Here is a 17790-nt window from a genome sequence, read left to right as displayed (position 1 = left end):
GCTCGGTCCCTTACGATAGCGCCATATTGCATAATGAGTGTACTTTATTTCATGCTGTTCCAAGATTTTGCTATACCATGACCTTCGAGGAAATTCAAGCTTTATTATACCCCGTAAATAGCTTCAGCTTCCATCAAGCAATCGAACGATCCTTCCCAACGAATGAGAATGAATATACGGTTTCTTTGTTTATTCTTCTCATAGATTCGCCTGAATTTCTACGAAAGACATGTTTCCAACACAAAACATTTTAATTGCAACTATACCAATTACTACCGGGAAAATATTAACCAGCTATCTATACGCTCACGTATCATTTTCATTGCTTTATTGAATTGCTGCTATGTTTATAAGCGGGAAGGAAGCATATGGGTCCCATTTTTCCCCGAACGCCTTATTATTATTGTTATTATATCCCAAACCCACTCATTATGAACTGATTTCAGCGGTCCTCACCACTTCCTCTCATCCCCACTTCCCAGGCTGATGTTGTTCTCACTCGCTACAGCAAACTGAACACATCACGATGTGCAGGTTAAGGTAAACAAAGCTCTGCACTCTCCCACGTGGCCACGCAAGCAAGCCAAAACAAAGCAATAATGGGATACCGGTGGTGGAGTTGGAGTAGCGAAAAAAAAACAAAAAAGAAGAAAACACCATCAGCAAACCTGTGGCCAACAACGGTGGGGTGCAATTTCCCAACAGCAAATCACTAACACGAACGCATGGCACGTGCCGGTTGAAATGCTAAAGAAACTAACAAATAAAAAAAAATCCTCCATGCCAAGAAGCCACATTGGCGAAAACATAAATCAAATTTCTGTGAACCGTTCCGAAAATGTAATTGATGATCGTTCGGAACGGGGGGGCAAGGTTAGCTGCACCCATTTCTTCAGACACTCTCTCATGCAGCTCTCCCTCCTGTGCGCTCTAGTGTGGTTCTACGCCCTCTTTAAAAGAGTGAAAAAAATCCCAACGCGTCCGCTGCACGGATAAACGAGGAAAATTAATTATGAATGTGGGTTTCCGCTAATGAGCCGACAGACCGATCGGTCAATGCCACCGTGTGAAGCAGACTGTGTGTGTGTGTGTGTAAGTGGGTCTGGGTGTAGCTGAAGCGATCTGCATCGGAATGGAATTGGCATTTTGAAAGATGAATGGAAATTGTTTGCCCAAGGTCAGTTAAACAAATGTATGGAAAACCATTAAACAACAAGCCACACATGCCGAGCCTCTCGCACATCACAAGGCAAATTACAGCAACAAACAAAAAAGGCGTCATTTATGCAAACACAAATGCAACGCTATCAATCAGCTCCATATTTTAAATCAACTTAAGCTAAACAAGCGATTAGCTTTTGGAGCAAACCCCCGCTGGTAAACAGAGATTCGTTCCTACAGCTGCGAATGCACCATCGACCCCACCAGACCCGAGACACAGGCTATTAAAAATGCATCAACCAATCTGTCGCCGTCCGGTCGGTCGGTGGGAGAGGATAGGCCAACATGGCTCGCTACATCTAGCACCGGAGGAGCACAATGAATGTTTTAAAAGCGACAACTTAACAGCTGCCTTGCGATGCCGCTGCCAAGAAAAGGGTACAGACAAGCGTGTCTAATACGACTGAGAACACTGCAGCCCGGCCTTCTTCTCAAGCGCTGGGCTAAGCTAGTAAGAAAACGGTACATGAAATGGCCTGCAATGAGCGGGTAAAACTCCGCTGCCAACAAAAAGCTCAGGTCAACTAGCACAACAGAAGCATCCGGGCTGGAAGGCTACTGCTTCTAATGCTACACGTTCTCCCGCAGCCCCTCGACTTAGCTTCCGAGCTGCTGGCGAAGCTGTTGCTATATTTGCCGCTTCGAGATGGAACATAAATTATGAATGTTTCGTTTCCATGGACCAAATCCATGGAGCAACAGAACTGCTAAAGTTCCCCGCTCTCTAACAGTGCGGAGCTGCTTGTGGTAAGGGGTGAAAAATGAGACACAAGTAAGAGCCAGCAAGACGAAACACTAAGCTTAAGCTTACATTAGCACGGCCCAGGTATGAGTAAAGTACTCGATAGCTTGCACTTAATGGTCGGTGCTAGTTCCAGGAAGCGGAGTACATCTTGCCGATTGTTTCGGGTTGGTGTAAGACAGATTCGAGCACTAAGAATTGGACTGAAGAATGCGCAACGTGTCGAACGTGTCGTGGTGAATGAAAGTACACACGTGGGATGTCGAGGACGTTGGTCGTGGGTTGACGTTTAAAGAAGTGCATTGCAAAAGGCAAAGCAGACTGTATTGTACGCTTGTACAGCTGTGTTGCAAAACAACGCTTTTCCAGCAATCCTTAAAATAACAACATAGCTGCACCACGCGGATGTGCGCCATGCAAGAATGCTTGATGCTTTTCCCCGGAAGCATATCTTGCGTACTTCGACAACCACGAGCAATACCGTACAAAGTTTTACAAGCAATATCGTGATCCCATGTCAAGCTTCCGCGCTGTAATTATTTCCTCTTTCTGAGTGCTTCAACTCACAGTCACCGTTTCGTAAAAATGTTTCACAGTTGTCCACGGACACCCAAGTGCACTCCAGCATCTTTTCCCCTATACCCGTTTTTTTTTTCAAACATATTGCATCATCAAGCTGCGGGGAAACTATTTCACTTTATGCTCCACAACTCCACCACGTTTGCGCTGCGCCAATGTTTTTGACGAAGCAACGGTGCAGTCCCTTACGGGTGTAGAATTTTGAAGTCAGCGCACGAATCGGATGTCTTCTCAAAATGTGACGCAAGGGTTAGCTCCCAGGGGTGCACCCATGCTTCCTCCTCCCGCATCTGCTCCCGGACGCGGCGCTCTACTGCCATATATTGGTTGCTTGCCGTTGTCGGTGACAACGATTGGGACGATGCTTATTGTGACCACACGCTACCCGATGACGCACACGCTGTGCTTGGTTCCCATTTTTGGTGCATTATCCCTGCGGTGTTCAAACAGTGCACTCGCACACACAAGCTGCATCCTAAAGCGGAGTTTCTTGAAATTGGTTGCAGTCCAGTAAGCACAACCCATCCGTAATGGTGCACACAGTTTAATGCTTCACGCTAGTCCCGGGGCCGTCGTCGGTCGCTTTCGCATTCTTTGTTAGCATCGGCATGGACCGTTGCATGGAATGTAAGTGACGCGGGGCGCCAGGACGAAACGATGCAATTTCAATGAGCGTACACACCCTAATTGCAGGATGTGCGTTGCAGCAAGATGGAGAATGGTAAATGTATCTTGCTGCAACAGTGTGTGTGTGTGTGTGTGTGTGTGTGTGTCGTCAGTTGACGTCTGTACGGCAAAGAAACTAGTAAAGTGGTGCTGTATCTGAAGAGAATAATTTATTTTTGCCTAGAAAAAATGGCGACATGGAATGAGAGTTTATTACCTTAACCAACTTCATTTTATAACATTGTTGTTGTTTTAAATTTTGTGTGTCTTGTTTTAAAATAGTCTTAGACTTATAAGACCTTGGTAAGAAAGCTAAATAAGTATGTTAATAGCATGCAACTCGCATTGCAGGTAGCGAGTTGCATGCTAGTAGTTCAGGTTTGAAGCAGTTATTCACTCTCACATTCCCAATATTGGTGTTGAGAAGCACTTTAATTATTAAGTTTATGTAGTTCATTTTGTACATTGTTTTGACAATTTTTACATTTATTTTTTATGTGAATTACAAACCCTGTACAATTGATGCTAAGTAACAGTCTGTTTGGTATAGAGTACAACTCTAATTGGTTTACTAATTACTACTTTTCTCGTAAGTTTTTACAATATGAATAGTGAATTGTTATTGAGCTTTGAAAGAAATATTAAAAAAAAAATCCAATAGAAAAAATCTTATTATTCCATGTTTTTGCAGAGGCACATAACATTTAACTTTCAAAAATCAACATTTACATAGTTACATTGTTGGCAGCATAAAAATTAAAATGATGTTAGAATCAATTTTCCTACCATGGAGTATTTCATAAAAACTTTAGTATCAGTGGTTGATTGCTCTGATTTTCCTAATCAAGAACTCAAGCCAAACTATTGGTCCTATGGAAACCTGCCGAAACAGCAAATTTTAAAGTAAAAATTATTTACAATTTTTTTTGCAAACAAAAACGCATTTATTTGATAGTTTGTAATCTTCGCAAGGAAATGATGTTAAACTTCCTATATGAATAACAAATGAAAAGAATGTTATTTTCACTAATTTTGTAAAATTTCAAGCGTTTAGTTATATTGCCGAAAATAGGTTCACTGACGGAACCTGGCATCGTTACTCTACTTAAACATTATAAAGATAAAGATAAAAAACAAGTATACAAATCCCAACAATGCTGTGGCAAAAACATCAACTTAAAAAAAGGTTAAGCTAAAATTATTTTGACATACAGTACATCAAGATGATTATTAGAAATGCATCCACGTGTATTTTCTTCACTTAACCACTAAGCAAAAAGAGCAAAAAAAAATCAAACAACTTGTTTACATTCATTCAACCCCATTATGCGTAGAAACAATTTTCGATTGAACGCGAACAATTCACGCCCCAAGCGCAAGACTAAACAAAATGCAATCAACCCATCAGTCCCGACCTTGTAGGAATGACAGATTTTCCTTTTTTTTTGTCAGAAACTCGAACCAAATGGCATCGAATATAAATACACACCCACTGACCCACATATGAAACGCAAAAGAAAAAAAATGGTGTGGAGAAAAAAAAAGAATTTCATTTAAAACATATCATTTTGGTACAAAAAATACGCATGATTCGGGAAACGCTTTTACGTGACGTCATTTCAAAAGCAATCCTATAGCAATTCTTGGTAGTCTCAATTGTTTTTTTTAGTAAAGTGGTTGTTTGAAACCCATTTCTTGTCTTCTCTAAAATGAACGGTAATATTATAGCCCGTGATACCATTTCCCAAATACAGCACTGGCTAGGTAATTTGTCTTTTTGAGCGGCCGGACCAGAAAGTCTACAGAACCGAACCGAGTCAATCAAATCAATACCTTCCATTCAAAAGGTACTGCAACCCAAACCCTTATCGGTGGTAAAGCACCGTAAAACAAGAGCAACTCCACAGTCGGTTTACAAACGACTCCCCAGTCGCACAGCCACAAAGCAGGGACAGGCAAAGCAGCACCGAACCAGTGCACGTTTGCGGCGGGGTTTGTGCGGGAGGATAAAAATAGAAATCAATTTCATAAATAATATACGAGCACGCCTTTTCGCTCGCTCGCCAGCCGGCCTGGCCCAAACGGGACTGGGGTTTTCGGTTTCGCGCGCTCTCCAAACCTGCGCCTGCCTGCCTGCCAAAAGTCACACCGAGCACCGGTACCGGTTTCGGTACCCCGCTAAAAATTATGGTTTTGTTACCGTTTTCGAGAGGTCACCGCGCGAACTACCTTCGAACCTTTCGGTGGCTGACGTCGTTGCGTACGGCGCAGCATAAGCATTCGTCATTTGTTATTTACCTGGACAGAGGGGGGCCAGTCGTGAGGAAGGGGAACACGGGACACAAGGGACGAAAATCGTACGTTTCACTCAACCGTAATGAGACCGTAATCAAAAATGGATTCCAGATGGGCCATAATAAGGGTAAGCGTTCTTTGTTTTCTTCATGCCACTCCCCCCCCCCCTTTTTCGACGCTTTTCGGGATCACTTTCCTCCCCCGGGAGGACAAGGTTAGCTGTACCGTACAAGGTTGACGTGTGTTTATCCCAGAATGATTTCATTCATCGCATGAAGCACGTGATTCCTCCGTTTCTGGTATTGTTTGGAGCAGCAGCACTTCGTTGGAAGTCTCTCGGCTGGGCAATGGCAGCCTGTGCACCATGACCCAAACATACTTAAGACAAAGGAAATGGTTTCATCAATCGTTGACAAGGTGTAACCCTCAGGAAGAAGAGGAAAGAAATACTTAAACACTAGAAGTAGCGTAATACAACTATTATTAAGACAATAAATTATTGATTTTTGGTCAAATTTATTTTGTGCCAAAAGTTGTTGTGAAACAATATTGAAAATATTTAACATTTACAAATAAATTAACAGATTCATTCTGTCAGACAGTGGACAGTGTGCTTAACACTACATAAATCTCCTTGTTTATCTTGATGGTTATGTAATGTTTATTGGCATTATTTCTTCAGCGAATTATAAATCCAATTAGTTGTTTTTTTACTTCTGTAAAATATGCCAATAATGTTTTTTTTTTAATCTATTGCTAATATTTTTATGCATACATCATTCCAACTGTTCTTGTGTAAATTTTACTGTAAGTATTTTCTATAAAATGAAATTTGAAACATCAAAAGCTGTATCCAATTCAAACAGTGTTTGGTGTAAATTTTTGAAAATAAGTTAAAAATATATTACTTTCACATGCATCATTAGTGCAAAAAAGTTTGTTTTGGTTCGATGGCTTCACTTTAATTGAAAAAAGCGTTTGCCCTCATTAAGGCTCAGAAGGACGGTAGGTGTTTGACTATCACGCCCCTTCGACAGACGCAGCTGGAAAGCTGAACGGCATCAAAGCAAATCTTCCTTCTCAGCAATAGTAAAGGCACAAGCGCTGGCGGTATACACGCACACATTAAAAATATTTAAGAAAAAAAAGGAGAAGCACAACAAGGTGCTCTCATCAGCAGTAAGAAGAAAAGAATAAAAACAACCCTCCAAAAATCAACTCAGCTCCACATGATTCACAAATAAAAACGATTTAAAAACCAAGCGCACTAGCGAAACAGCGTTCGTTATGAACAATTTTGTAAATAAATACGTTCCATCACCACACGTGTTTCACTTGCCCCACGCTGTCTGGCTCGAAAGGCTGAAGGAAAAACTCTCACCCATGTCCTCCTTTTACCGCCCCCAGCAAATCACGCCTGCTTATGTTTTCTTTTAAATCGCAAGCAGTAGAAGAAAAAACAACACCGCCAGAAGAGAGTCCACATTCCCGGGGGGGGGAGGTTGGGGGGTGAAAACAGAAAACCCCGCTCGCTGTGAAAACTGAAAGAAAGACATGAAACAACAACCGACACCACACACATTCCGGGGTTTGAGCGAAGCGGGATGGTTTGAACAACCATTGGCAAGAAAATTGCCATTATGCTCCATGCAGCAGCCGGGCGCACCAGCCACGCGTGTGTGTGTGTGTGCGGACAGTTGTTTCGGAGTGTGTAACGTTTATTTGCACATTTGGACTTTAAAATAATCATCGTAAATCATATACGCCCAATGGGGTTGGAATTGTTTTTCATGTGGCGAAAAGCGGGAATATGCTCATTATAATGAGAACTGCCCTGTTAAAGCGATAATATGCGGTGGAAGGAAGAAGAGGGAGCGTTTTTTTTTTGTTGTTGCTTGCTTGCTTTGCCTTGTTTTGCTTTATTCACCGGTTACCATGATCGGGCCAGAATGATGAAAGATTTAATGACGACTCATTCCCAAACCGATCGCGGGGCCAAAAAAAAAACGGAGCAAGAAACATCAGTCGATCTGCAGCTACGGTTGCCAATTTAACGTGAACACTTTTCATCCAGCTTTTTCTTTTTTTTTTTTGCTTTTTTATTTCACCATCCCAGCCGTCCAGTAATTTTAATTACCCATCATCAGCGGTGCAAATTGTTTGTAAATAAATGACTCGCCTCTAACGAGCGGTAAAGCGAAGCCGATCTGCGGGTGGGCCATATGGTTTCCGGCAGTGTTTCGGCAGACAAAAAATGGTAAAAAAATCCCCCCCCCCCCCCAGTATGTGGGTTGGTGCTTTGTGTGATGCTAGCAGTAATCGCAGTTGCCAGTGCTAAGTACGTTGTTAACCATGCGCAAAGCATGCGTTGTACGGCTTCTCGCGTCCCGTGTTTACGCAGGAGGTTTGACGCGCAAGGGCACAAGGGCATTTGCAGGGATGACAAAGCGGCTCAATAAATGAGCATAAACAGACTACCAGATGGTGGCGATTTTGGGGATCAAAGGAAAACATGGTCCAAAAGTTAAACGTCCAAAGGAAGAGCGTTCAGAAATTATTTATGATTATTATTAGCCATTTTAAGATGAAAGAAGCTGAGAATGTGGCTCTGCATTGGATTGGGCGGGATAAGAAAGAGCGAAGTACTTACACAGATGAAATAATGTGTATTAAATAAAAATAAATAAATTAAGATAATTAAAGATTGAAGGTGAAATATACATTTTAAAAAAATATATTAAAACGCCTGCATGTATGCAACCGTGATAACGAATTTCGCTTAATAGGACATTTGAGATTGGTAGTCAGGTTTAGTTTTTTAAGGTTGTTTAGAATTGAAATGCGCCAAAATATAGGCAATCTGTTGTACACTTGCATTACACCATAAAATCAATAGCAGCGCCATCTCGAGGCGATGAAAGAACTACTCCCCGCTTCACAGTACCGCCATCTACGTGGTTAGTTATGCAAATCATGGGGTCAAAGGGTGATGTATTGATTAATGATTAGGAAACATTTGTATGCTAACAGAAAGAGGGGGAGTAAACTAAACCATCGTATCGAACCCAAAAATGTAAACATCGCTAATGGTACTTCGTAATAAGTACCCCAAGAAATACAGCCAGAATTCAGTAACCAGCACAGATTTGAAGTTTGCCACCATATTATTCTTTATCTTCATATCACGGTGCTAGTAAATCTTTCAAGAGTCCTTGGCGGGTAGCTCTGGCAAGCACCTTACTAGCGTCCTCCGAAGTACATGGTTACTGTGCTGATTTTTGCTCCCATTGAAACTCGAATCACGAGTTGAAGGTAACTAGTGTAGGGCGCAATTCTACACAGAGATAATGCTAATTCTTGTGAAATAGAAATCACTCATAATTACTTCACTTAGTTCATTATTACCTTTGACGTTCACGCGTTTTGCAAACGGCATCAGTGGACTGAAATGAAAAAAATCGAATAAGAATGTGAGTATTGGTTGACAATAGCAAAATCATTAACAGGATATTTCCTATAGGTATTTTTGCAGTTCCCATATTTCCTATAGGTGTTTTTGCAGTTCCCACGAGTTATTGAGCGTTCCAGATTTTTTTATGTAATTTTTACGACGTTTCAATCCGATGATTCCAATATATCCTTGGCAACGATCCTAACGAATAAATCGTGAGACGAGCGCAAACAATACGGGAACTTATCGTGGGAAACCCTGTAAACATAACATTGCTGCAGGCGCTTGGATATGACCAATTTTCCATTAACGATATTGCATTACAAAAAACACTTTTCACGAACCGCTTATCAAGCTGAGCAGCAACAAAGACCGTGTCATCCCGTGCATCAACGTCCCCATTGCCCAACAACTGCATTCTCTCTGTAATCCCGTACGCCTCCTTTTTGGGTTTTTGTTTGTTTCGCTTACGCCTCAATTTAAATACAATTTATTTCAAACTGACATTCCGGTAGCCCAAATAATGAAAAACTCGAAGGACTGCGCCGTAAGCAAACAAAACTATCGCAAATAAAAATCGCATCCCTGTACAGTGCCAGATAGTGGGCCACCATCACCACCACCGCGCTGTCACCGTTCCGTTGGATTAACAGATCGAATCAATCGAAAATGGGATGCATTTTTCACCGAATACCAAACCGACCCTCGCCCTTCCATCGCATGCGGACCCGGTGGAAATGGAGTTCGTTTCATGGTAGGTTTTGTTTTTCCTTTCTGTTGGAGCAGTCCCTTCTTTTTGAGCGATTTTTCAATAAAATGTATCTCTCAAAGCTGCAGCTCGGTAGTGAATTTTGTTTACAAAAACAAGCAAAATACCCCATTTCAAAGGATGCTCTCAAAAAAAAATGAAGTGCTTTTCAGGAAAAACGATTTCCATTCAATACAAATTTGCAACATCGAATTGAAGCGTTTTTTTTTTTGCATTTTGTTTTCTCAAAAAATCAAATCGATGTGGTGGTTGAAGTGGCGGCAAGCCTATTAATCAAATATTATCCGATTTGTTTTACCAATACACAAATCATAATTTGCTATCGTTTTTCAATACAGCGTTAAAAGATCGATGCAATGAAACACATAACCCGGTATGTAATTTACTTCTATTCAATTTTCCCTCGGCTGGCAATCGATTCATAATTGGCTCGCACCAATATTGCAAAGAATGGTACCGGCAAAAGTTGCCCACCCATTCCTCCGTCTTGCACCAAGTCGTCTTACTGGCAGCTTCATTTCCGTTAACGAGTTGTGCGCTGGCTGCCAGCTTCGTAAACCTTACCTTAGCGCTTCCTCCCCCGGTAGCCGCCGAGTGCAATAAAATGCCATTACGATCCTGCTACCGGATGGAGTAATAGCTTTAGCATCGAGATCGCACCCTGAAGTTCAGGACCACTCCCTTCCCCTGATGTTCATCGGTACGTTAGCTTATCGGTAGTAACGCCTGCCGTGCTGCAGCTGATAGTTATTGCAGGATATTTGAGCTGCAGTCAGTGCAGAGTGAAGGAAGGACCTCGGCCGGGAAGAAGGCAAATAAAAATGCAGCAAAGCCCCAATGTAAACCAGAATCGTAAACCGGTCGTGGAGATGGTGACTACCGGGACCGTTTTTTATTCTTCTTTTCTTTGGCCTTATTTATGAACACACCTTTCTAGCAGCGGGAAGAGAGTGCGAGAGATCCGGCAACATGATTCTTTCGATTCGATCAGTTCAGGTATTTCAACCATTTCTGTTGCATCTCTGCCAGATGTTTGCTCAGCGAGCCAGTACACCCGTCAACATCAAGCTCGTAGCTTGAGGCAAAAGCCTCACAAATCGACAATTTATTGATTTATTATGCGATTTTAATACTCGATGTGGCACACACACACAGATGCACATACAAATAACACTCACACAGAGAGTGCTGCAATGTCCTTTTGCCCTCAACCCTACCTACCGTGCATTCCTGGATGGGATGCAGAGCGACGAGTGGCAACGACTCGAAGATTTCACTGCCTTGCGCTTATCCGTGCCGTGCCGAGACCGTGCACCTGTCAAGGGAAGAGATCGCAGAGAGTGCTCAACAGTGCCGGTGAAAGGCACCATCGAACGTTGTTGTCGTCCGTGTCGTTGCCAGCTTCAGCGACACGCCAGCCAGTGGTTCGAGCCGGTACGCTTGAAGAGCTTTATTGATTTCGTGTTTTATGACTGGTAATTTGATGGATTTCCGTTTCGGGTTGTCCTGGTCCCGGGGCTTTCGTGCGCTGGATGGTCAAGGTGAGTGAGAGCTCTTGAATTTCATTGCTCGGCTTACGATGGCACCGTACTCAAGGGACGTGATGGCATTTTTGGGATATTTTGGGGTTGATATTGAAGGCAGCAAGAGGATTAAAGTTGCGAATTTATGCAGCCAACAGATGTTGATCATTTGAGTGATTTTTTTAATTTACAAATATTTAACGAACAGTAGTTCATTTATCATGGTTTTACTTGCTTTTTTTAATACACTTTGCCAAAAGCACAGTTTTCAATGTTGCCCTTAACAGATTTTATTTAATTAATAATCGGTACAGTCTGCTTCGAAACTCATTAAAGGACGTTTGTTTCAATTTATTCGTAATGCTACTAAACATTCCCATCGCAGTAAAACGCCTCCCATTCATATCGAAACAAATGCTCGGCCACAGATTTTCTGCCACCAGAAATCTTTCGCTCCCGATAGTACCACTCATAAATATTCCTGCCAGCCACGCCATATCGCGCTCGCCAGAATAATTCTCCCGCTGACCTGACGTCACGTCGACGCCGACGTCCGCCATTTCTCAAAAGTAATAAATGTTAATGATATTTGTGACCGACCCGCACCAATCAACGCGCAGGAACGTTGCTTCCCATCTCCCGGAGCTGGCGAGAGTCCCGGCTTTTCCCAATCGGGGAACGTAAAGTTGGATTAATTTGTTTTAGCGACCGGATTCAGCGCCGGATGATTTAAGACCGGTTAATGATGGCGAGAAATATTCGCAGCATAATTTTACACAATTAACGAACTCCTCGCAGCGCACGAAGCCGAGCGCTTAAAACCTTTGCATGCAAACGGGGATTATGGATTTTTTGTTGTTGTACACCATCCCGAAACAGTACGGCGAAGTAGGGTTAAAATGCTGGTTGAGCTCAGTTTATGGTGTAAAAGCAGACAGTTTGCTTCATGGTAGAACAAAATCAATGTTTTTAATTTTAAATTGAAACCCCTCACAAGGGATGAGTTTTTTGTTGTTTTGTACGAAATGTGTATTTTAGGATTTTTTATACATCATTAAAGTTGTATGCTTATAGAAAAGCTATTATTATAACATTACGAATGCGATTTATAATTGCATTTTATTATGTTTTTCTAACCGATATTTTTAATGTTGTGCAGCGGCTAGGCCATATTTATAAATAAATAATATTATTATTTTTAATATTTTGCATAGCTTTAGGCGCTAGTTGATTTGCCAAAAGCAGTCTTTGGAGCCCTTTCCGTTTTAAGTTCGTAGGCTTCAGCTGTTTACAGATAGCTGTTTATAGCCGTTTTCGAGCAGCTATTTAATTGAGTATAATATACAGGTGAGCTTTTCGCAAAATGAATGAATTTAGAAGGCTGATATTTATCACTTCAGCTTCTGAATGAAGATTTTAAGAGTGTTTTGAGTATTCGTCAAGCCTCCAGAAAGCTCGTTGGAGCAAAAGTTTTCAGTCGTTCTGTCAAAAAGTGATATTCAAATTTGGTTATAAAAAATGCTATGAAACCACCTGGACTACATACACTTTGATTCTAGATTCTACCACCTGATCTCTTTAATGCACCTTGGGGTAAATGTAAACAACGCCTTGTTTTGCCATTGTTTCGAGCAGGTACACGAATCTAATTCTAGCTTTGAGGCTAGAATAATCTAGATTGAAAATTGCAGGCTAGTTTTATGTCAAACTGTCAAACTCCATACAAAAAGCTGACTAGAATCGTGAAGGGCCCCTTCATCAGAATTAAATGAAGTTGCAAAATTTTAATTTAATTCAATAACATCAACACTATATTATACCATGGAAATGTAAGCATTTCAGCAAATCTACTCATCTACAAACCAACCATTGAACGTCGCTAATCATACCAGTTCCCAATAGAAGTTTAATTATTTGCTATATTTGCTGCTCATTGCAGATACACAGTACTTCAAACAAAGGTATGAGCGATTAGCATTCCTCATAATCAATGACAATGTAATTCCAGGAAATAGTGATTACTAAAAGCATAAGCTATAAACTTGTTCCAAGAAGCGTCACACAGGCTGTCTAAATTTAGGCGCATGATATTCACCGTGTTGGACCAGTCCCGTGTTACAGTCGCCAACTCGTACGATTGAACAACATGGCATTGGTGGACTCAAGCCTCGTATCGAACACACCCTCCAAATCAGTCTTATAATAATGACTGAGTGCGTTATCCTAATAGAGTTATCCTGCTATGAGTTATCAATAAGTCGCTGTTAATCAATCCCATGAATGTTCAAGGTCGGCTTTTACGTACTACGATTCATGCACCAATTAAGGTCTTCTGGTTAGGATAGAAACTTCTGACTAGGAGCGGGCGAATGTAGTTTTCAATGTGTAATATTTATTGTAACTATACTTTATTTTATGTTCCAATTTGTGAAATTAAACAGTATACAAACGAAACCTTTGTTAAAAAAAATAATTCAAATTAAGTACAATTAAGTACATCATGGTCTGTTTGACTTCTGAAAAACAAAATTAAGCTTTCCTCATAATAAAGTTAAAGTAACCATTAGACATCCTGAATCTAATTCCTACTCGAATCAGACCATTCACGCCATAAATCAGACTCTCAGACGACGCAACAAATCAAAAACACGTGAAACCCCATACGAAACTGACAGCCAGCCAGCAGGCACAGTATCCGACAGCATATCCGACGCTAGAAGAAACTTTTTCCAAACAGAAAGACGCTTCCGTCCGTTGCGTCTGTGAGTCGTTATTAAATACCAGCACTGCATCATGCAGCTCTGCAACTCCACTGTGTCCGCACTGACCGGTGACAGGGATGAAATGAACAACAACGGCTTCCCGCAACCCGCGTAGCAGTGGCAATATTTTAAAACTCGTTTCCATTTCGCTTGCTAACTTTCAATCACGACCGCCCACTATCCATCATCCAGCGGCTGGCGCGAGCCACAGGGAGGGAGCGAAACACGAGTAATGCTTGCTGCCCATTTATCAAAGGTCACCAGCGCGCAGGAAGCTACCGGTGCACCGGCACCTAAGCCACTCCCGAGGCATAACTTATTCAATCAGAGAAAATAGTTCCGTATCTGATGCCGGTGGTAGCCCCGAGCCGGGTCGGGCACTTGCACGGCTGCCATCGGAATGCATTGCACAGTGCAATGCCGTCTGTGCCTGGCTGCTTGGGTACAGCATTCTTCCCCTCGGCACCCCCGGCACGAAATCTGTTTCCCAAGACGATACACACAATGAGCCATTGGACAAGCAAAACATGTGCAACATTAAAATTCCTGCAGCGTTCCTTTGTTCCGCAGTGGCAGCGGGTTGTACGGGAATCGGTACTGGTCGCCCGTACGCTATGCAAAAGCGCTTGCCATCGTTTGGAAACTCGCACCCCTGTTTTGGTTCAATTTTGGAAAAAGGAGCTCACGGGGCCGGCGGTAAAAAATAGAGCAACTCAAACTAAACTCTGCCAGTGCCCGCTTTGCCCAAGATTGTCGAAAAACGGTAAAACTTTAGTTCAAAATGTAACTTTCCCCGTAAACCCCTTCCAACCGCCCAGGGAGTGACTTCGCTACTTGTGGCACACTGCTTCGACCCAGCTCGACACTAAGCCGCTGTATTCCATCGGGAGGGCGTGATGGTGCACGGCAAATGGAAAACGCGTGTAACTGACTAACCCTACCAGTACGCTCTCGGCAGCACGTAGGAAAACTTATTCATATCACTTGTGCAGAAGCTGAAGCCCCCATGCACTTCCCTGTCGGATATTCGGGTGAAGGCCTTGAGGGTGGGTGAAGCGATTGCAGTGCCCGAGCAGATAAGTCCATGTGGGAAATTGCTGAGGTAGCCACAAAATAAATAGGTAACAAACAGAAAAAAAGACTACAGCAACCGGAGAAACAATCCCTTGCACGAAGCCACAAACACAACCACCCCATAAGGCCGGTAGCTTTGGGCAGAGGGCGAGAGAAGGCGGGATTATATGCTTTGCAGCAAAACAAAAAGGAAAGAGCAAGCTGTGCTTGCCCTATTGCCAGGGATGCATCGAACGTTTCCGGATTTACTTTTTATCCATCACGCCGCCTGCCAGTCTGGGGTTGGTGAGGGCGGCGGAAGATTGTAATTCAGCAAAAGTTTGTCGGCGCAACATCGGGTGACATACCGTTGCTGGTGATCTTTTTCTATCTTCTTTTTTGGGCCCCTTCCATCCTGTGCCCCCGAGGGGTGGTGCTTATATTTGGTTTGGCAGAAAGTGCTGAACGGTATTTAAAAAAAGAAGAAAAGAAAAAGAAGGCCATGTACAGTGCATGTCCCCCAGGGTAGGGGTGGGGACTATTTTTCGGCTCACCATGTAGGCCATGATGCTGCGATGCTAATGTATTACATGCAAACCCTCGGGGCTGTGAGTGTGTCTATGTATGCATAGCGATATTGCTACGGGGAGCGAGAGAGAGAGAGAGAAAAAAGGTCATACTTACAAAGGGGCTCGCGGGCAGGCCAGGCGGGTGCTGATCATGTTTTGAATATTTTCTGATAGAGCATGTTTTGTCCTTCATCAATTTTGTCAATGCACGGGGGATCTAGGGGAACTAGGCTTTACTGCCTACGTTTGCGATAATCGATTATTGCGAATGAGACACACACACTTGCACACACAAGGTGGATCCGCTGTAGAGCGGGCAATTAATTTTCCCATTTCCTCTATTCTGGTAAGAATTGCTCTTGAGATAGTGGAGTAATCAAATACGAAAGAAATGAGCTTTTCGTATGATCAGAATGGGCTATTCTTTCGTTTTTATTCAGGCGCAGCAACTAAAATTGTTTCGCAATTATTGTTTATTTACTACTAAAAAAGCGTATTTGAGAGACTTGCTCAACTAAGGAATAATTCAGTTAAGAATTTTAAGCCTTTTAAAGAATGTTACGATTTCTTACCATAGGAAATCATTAAAAAAATGTGTCTTTTGCTGCATTAATCCTATCTGTTCAGCCAGACCATGCACAGTTGACCAGAACAAACAGGCCATACTTCAGATGGGATAGAAACTCTCACATCTGTGTTTGTCATACTTGCAAATAATGAACCAAAAATATTAAACAAAATACACTTTTCGCTACAAAAGATACCTAATTTTGGAACTTATAAAAGCAATATTTTATCCACAAAATAATGAAATGACTAATGCTGACGTCAGCACTATCACGGAAGTACTATCAAAATTTTATATGGAATTAGACAGATAACCTCAGACGTCGAATTGCAATGCGATATATTTGAGTGATGTTATATTAAAAATCCCATACAAATATTTAAACATACGTCCAATAAAGTTGCACCCGATGAAGCACTGACACCAGCCTAATAGTGAGAAAAATAGCCTAAATATGACAGTCTGAAACAACAGTGTTGCCTGATCAAACAATCATGAAACATACAAGTAGCGGGTCGGTCCCGTGGTACAGTCGTCAACTCGAACGACTCAATAACATGCCCGTCATGGGTTCAAGCCTAGAATGGACCGTCCCCCCATAGCAAGGATTGATTATACGGCTGTGCGTGGTAATGAATTAAGTCTCGAAAGCCTGTACAGGCCGAAGAGTCCTCGTAAGACGTTACGCCAAATAGAAGAAGAAGAAGACAAGTAGCGACATCTGATGGGAAACGCTATGAATTTATTAAAAATTCTAATAATTGCTAAAATGTGTATTAAATTACTAATAAAACAAAGAAACTACACATTTTACCAAGCATAGACAATTCGTCCTACCTATAATTCAAACGAAACATAATTTATTTGCTAAAGTTCATATACTAGCCCAAACTTTATAATAATAAATTAAGAAATGTTGCATTCCTAATAATCATAAACAAAATAACAAAATTCCCCGTATATTATTACGCTGCAATCAATTTTCGACATTCGATCCACATTCATCCCGCACTGGAGCAACCATACCAGCGCCGGTGCAACGCTGCTCTACTCCATCCGTTCATCTTAATGGACTACATTACGATAATGCACGTAAATGGAAATGCTATTCAGGCAATAAATCGGCCGACCATTCCTGCAATCAAATGCTGCTTTCCCAAACGCTGGCCAGTAGCACGCAACGTAACACAAACCGCCAAGACGATTGAAGCGAAGGCAAGGGCTAGGCTCAACCTTCAAGCAGCAAAGCCCACCGAACGCGTCAAACATTTCCGGTATTTTGCTTGCGGGTGAGGACCTGCTGTGTATTGCCTTCGCGGTGTGTGTGCAAAGATGCTAACCGCTCAAACATCGAACCGAAAACCAAATGGCAGATCCATTTACATCAGGCAACCGATGCCATGTTTACTGCAACGACCGGACGGCAAGAAGGAAAGCTTCTTGAGCGAGGAAGGCCACACGGCCCTATGGCAGGCTTAGGGCAGCGTGCGGTCCGCGTCCAAGCGGTCCAAGTGGTGTTGCATCCACTTCCGGGCCAGCTTGCCGTGCACAAGTGCTGCACAGATTCGCTCGTGTTGTGCGTAATGCTCACC

At 42.3% G+C, this 17790-nt stretch overlaps 1 protein-coding gene across 5 annotated transcripts in view; it reads right to left on the bottom strand.

The window, feature by feature from the left end:
- The window catches only part of LOC121599843 (5-hydroxytryptamine receptor-like), a 95197-nt gene that overhangs the window by 58773 nt on the left and 18634 nt on the right, over window positions 1-17790 (bottom strand). For all 5 annotated transcript variants that reach the window (XM_041927933.1, XM_041927935.1, XM_041927932.1 and 2 more), the window contains exon 3: window positions 8909-8946. The gene's annotated coding sequence lies outside the window, so the exon portion shown is untranslated. The remainder of the gene's footprint in view (window positions 1-8908; window positions 8947-17790) is intronic.

The sequence above is a fragment of the Anopheles merus genome, chromosome 3L (assembly GCF_017562075.2).
Source record: "Anopheles merus strain MAF chromosome 3L, AmerM5.1, whole genome shotgun sequence".
NCBI lineage: Eukaryota > Metazoa > Arthropoda > Insecta > Diptera > Culicidae > Anopheles > Anopheles merus.
The sequence above is the reverse complement of the archived record's forward strand: the minus strand, read 5'-3'. Positions and strand labels throughout refer to the sequence as shown.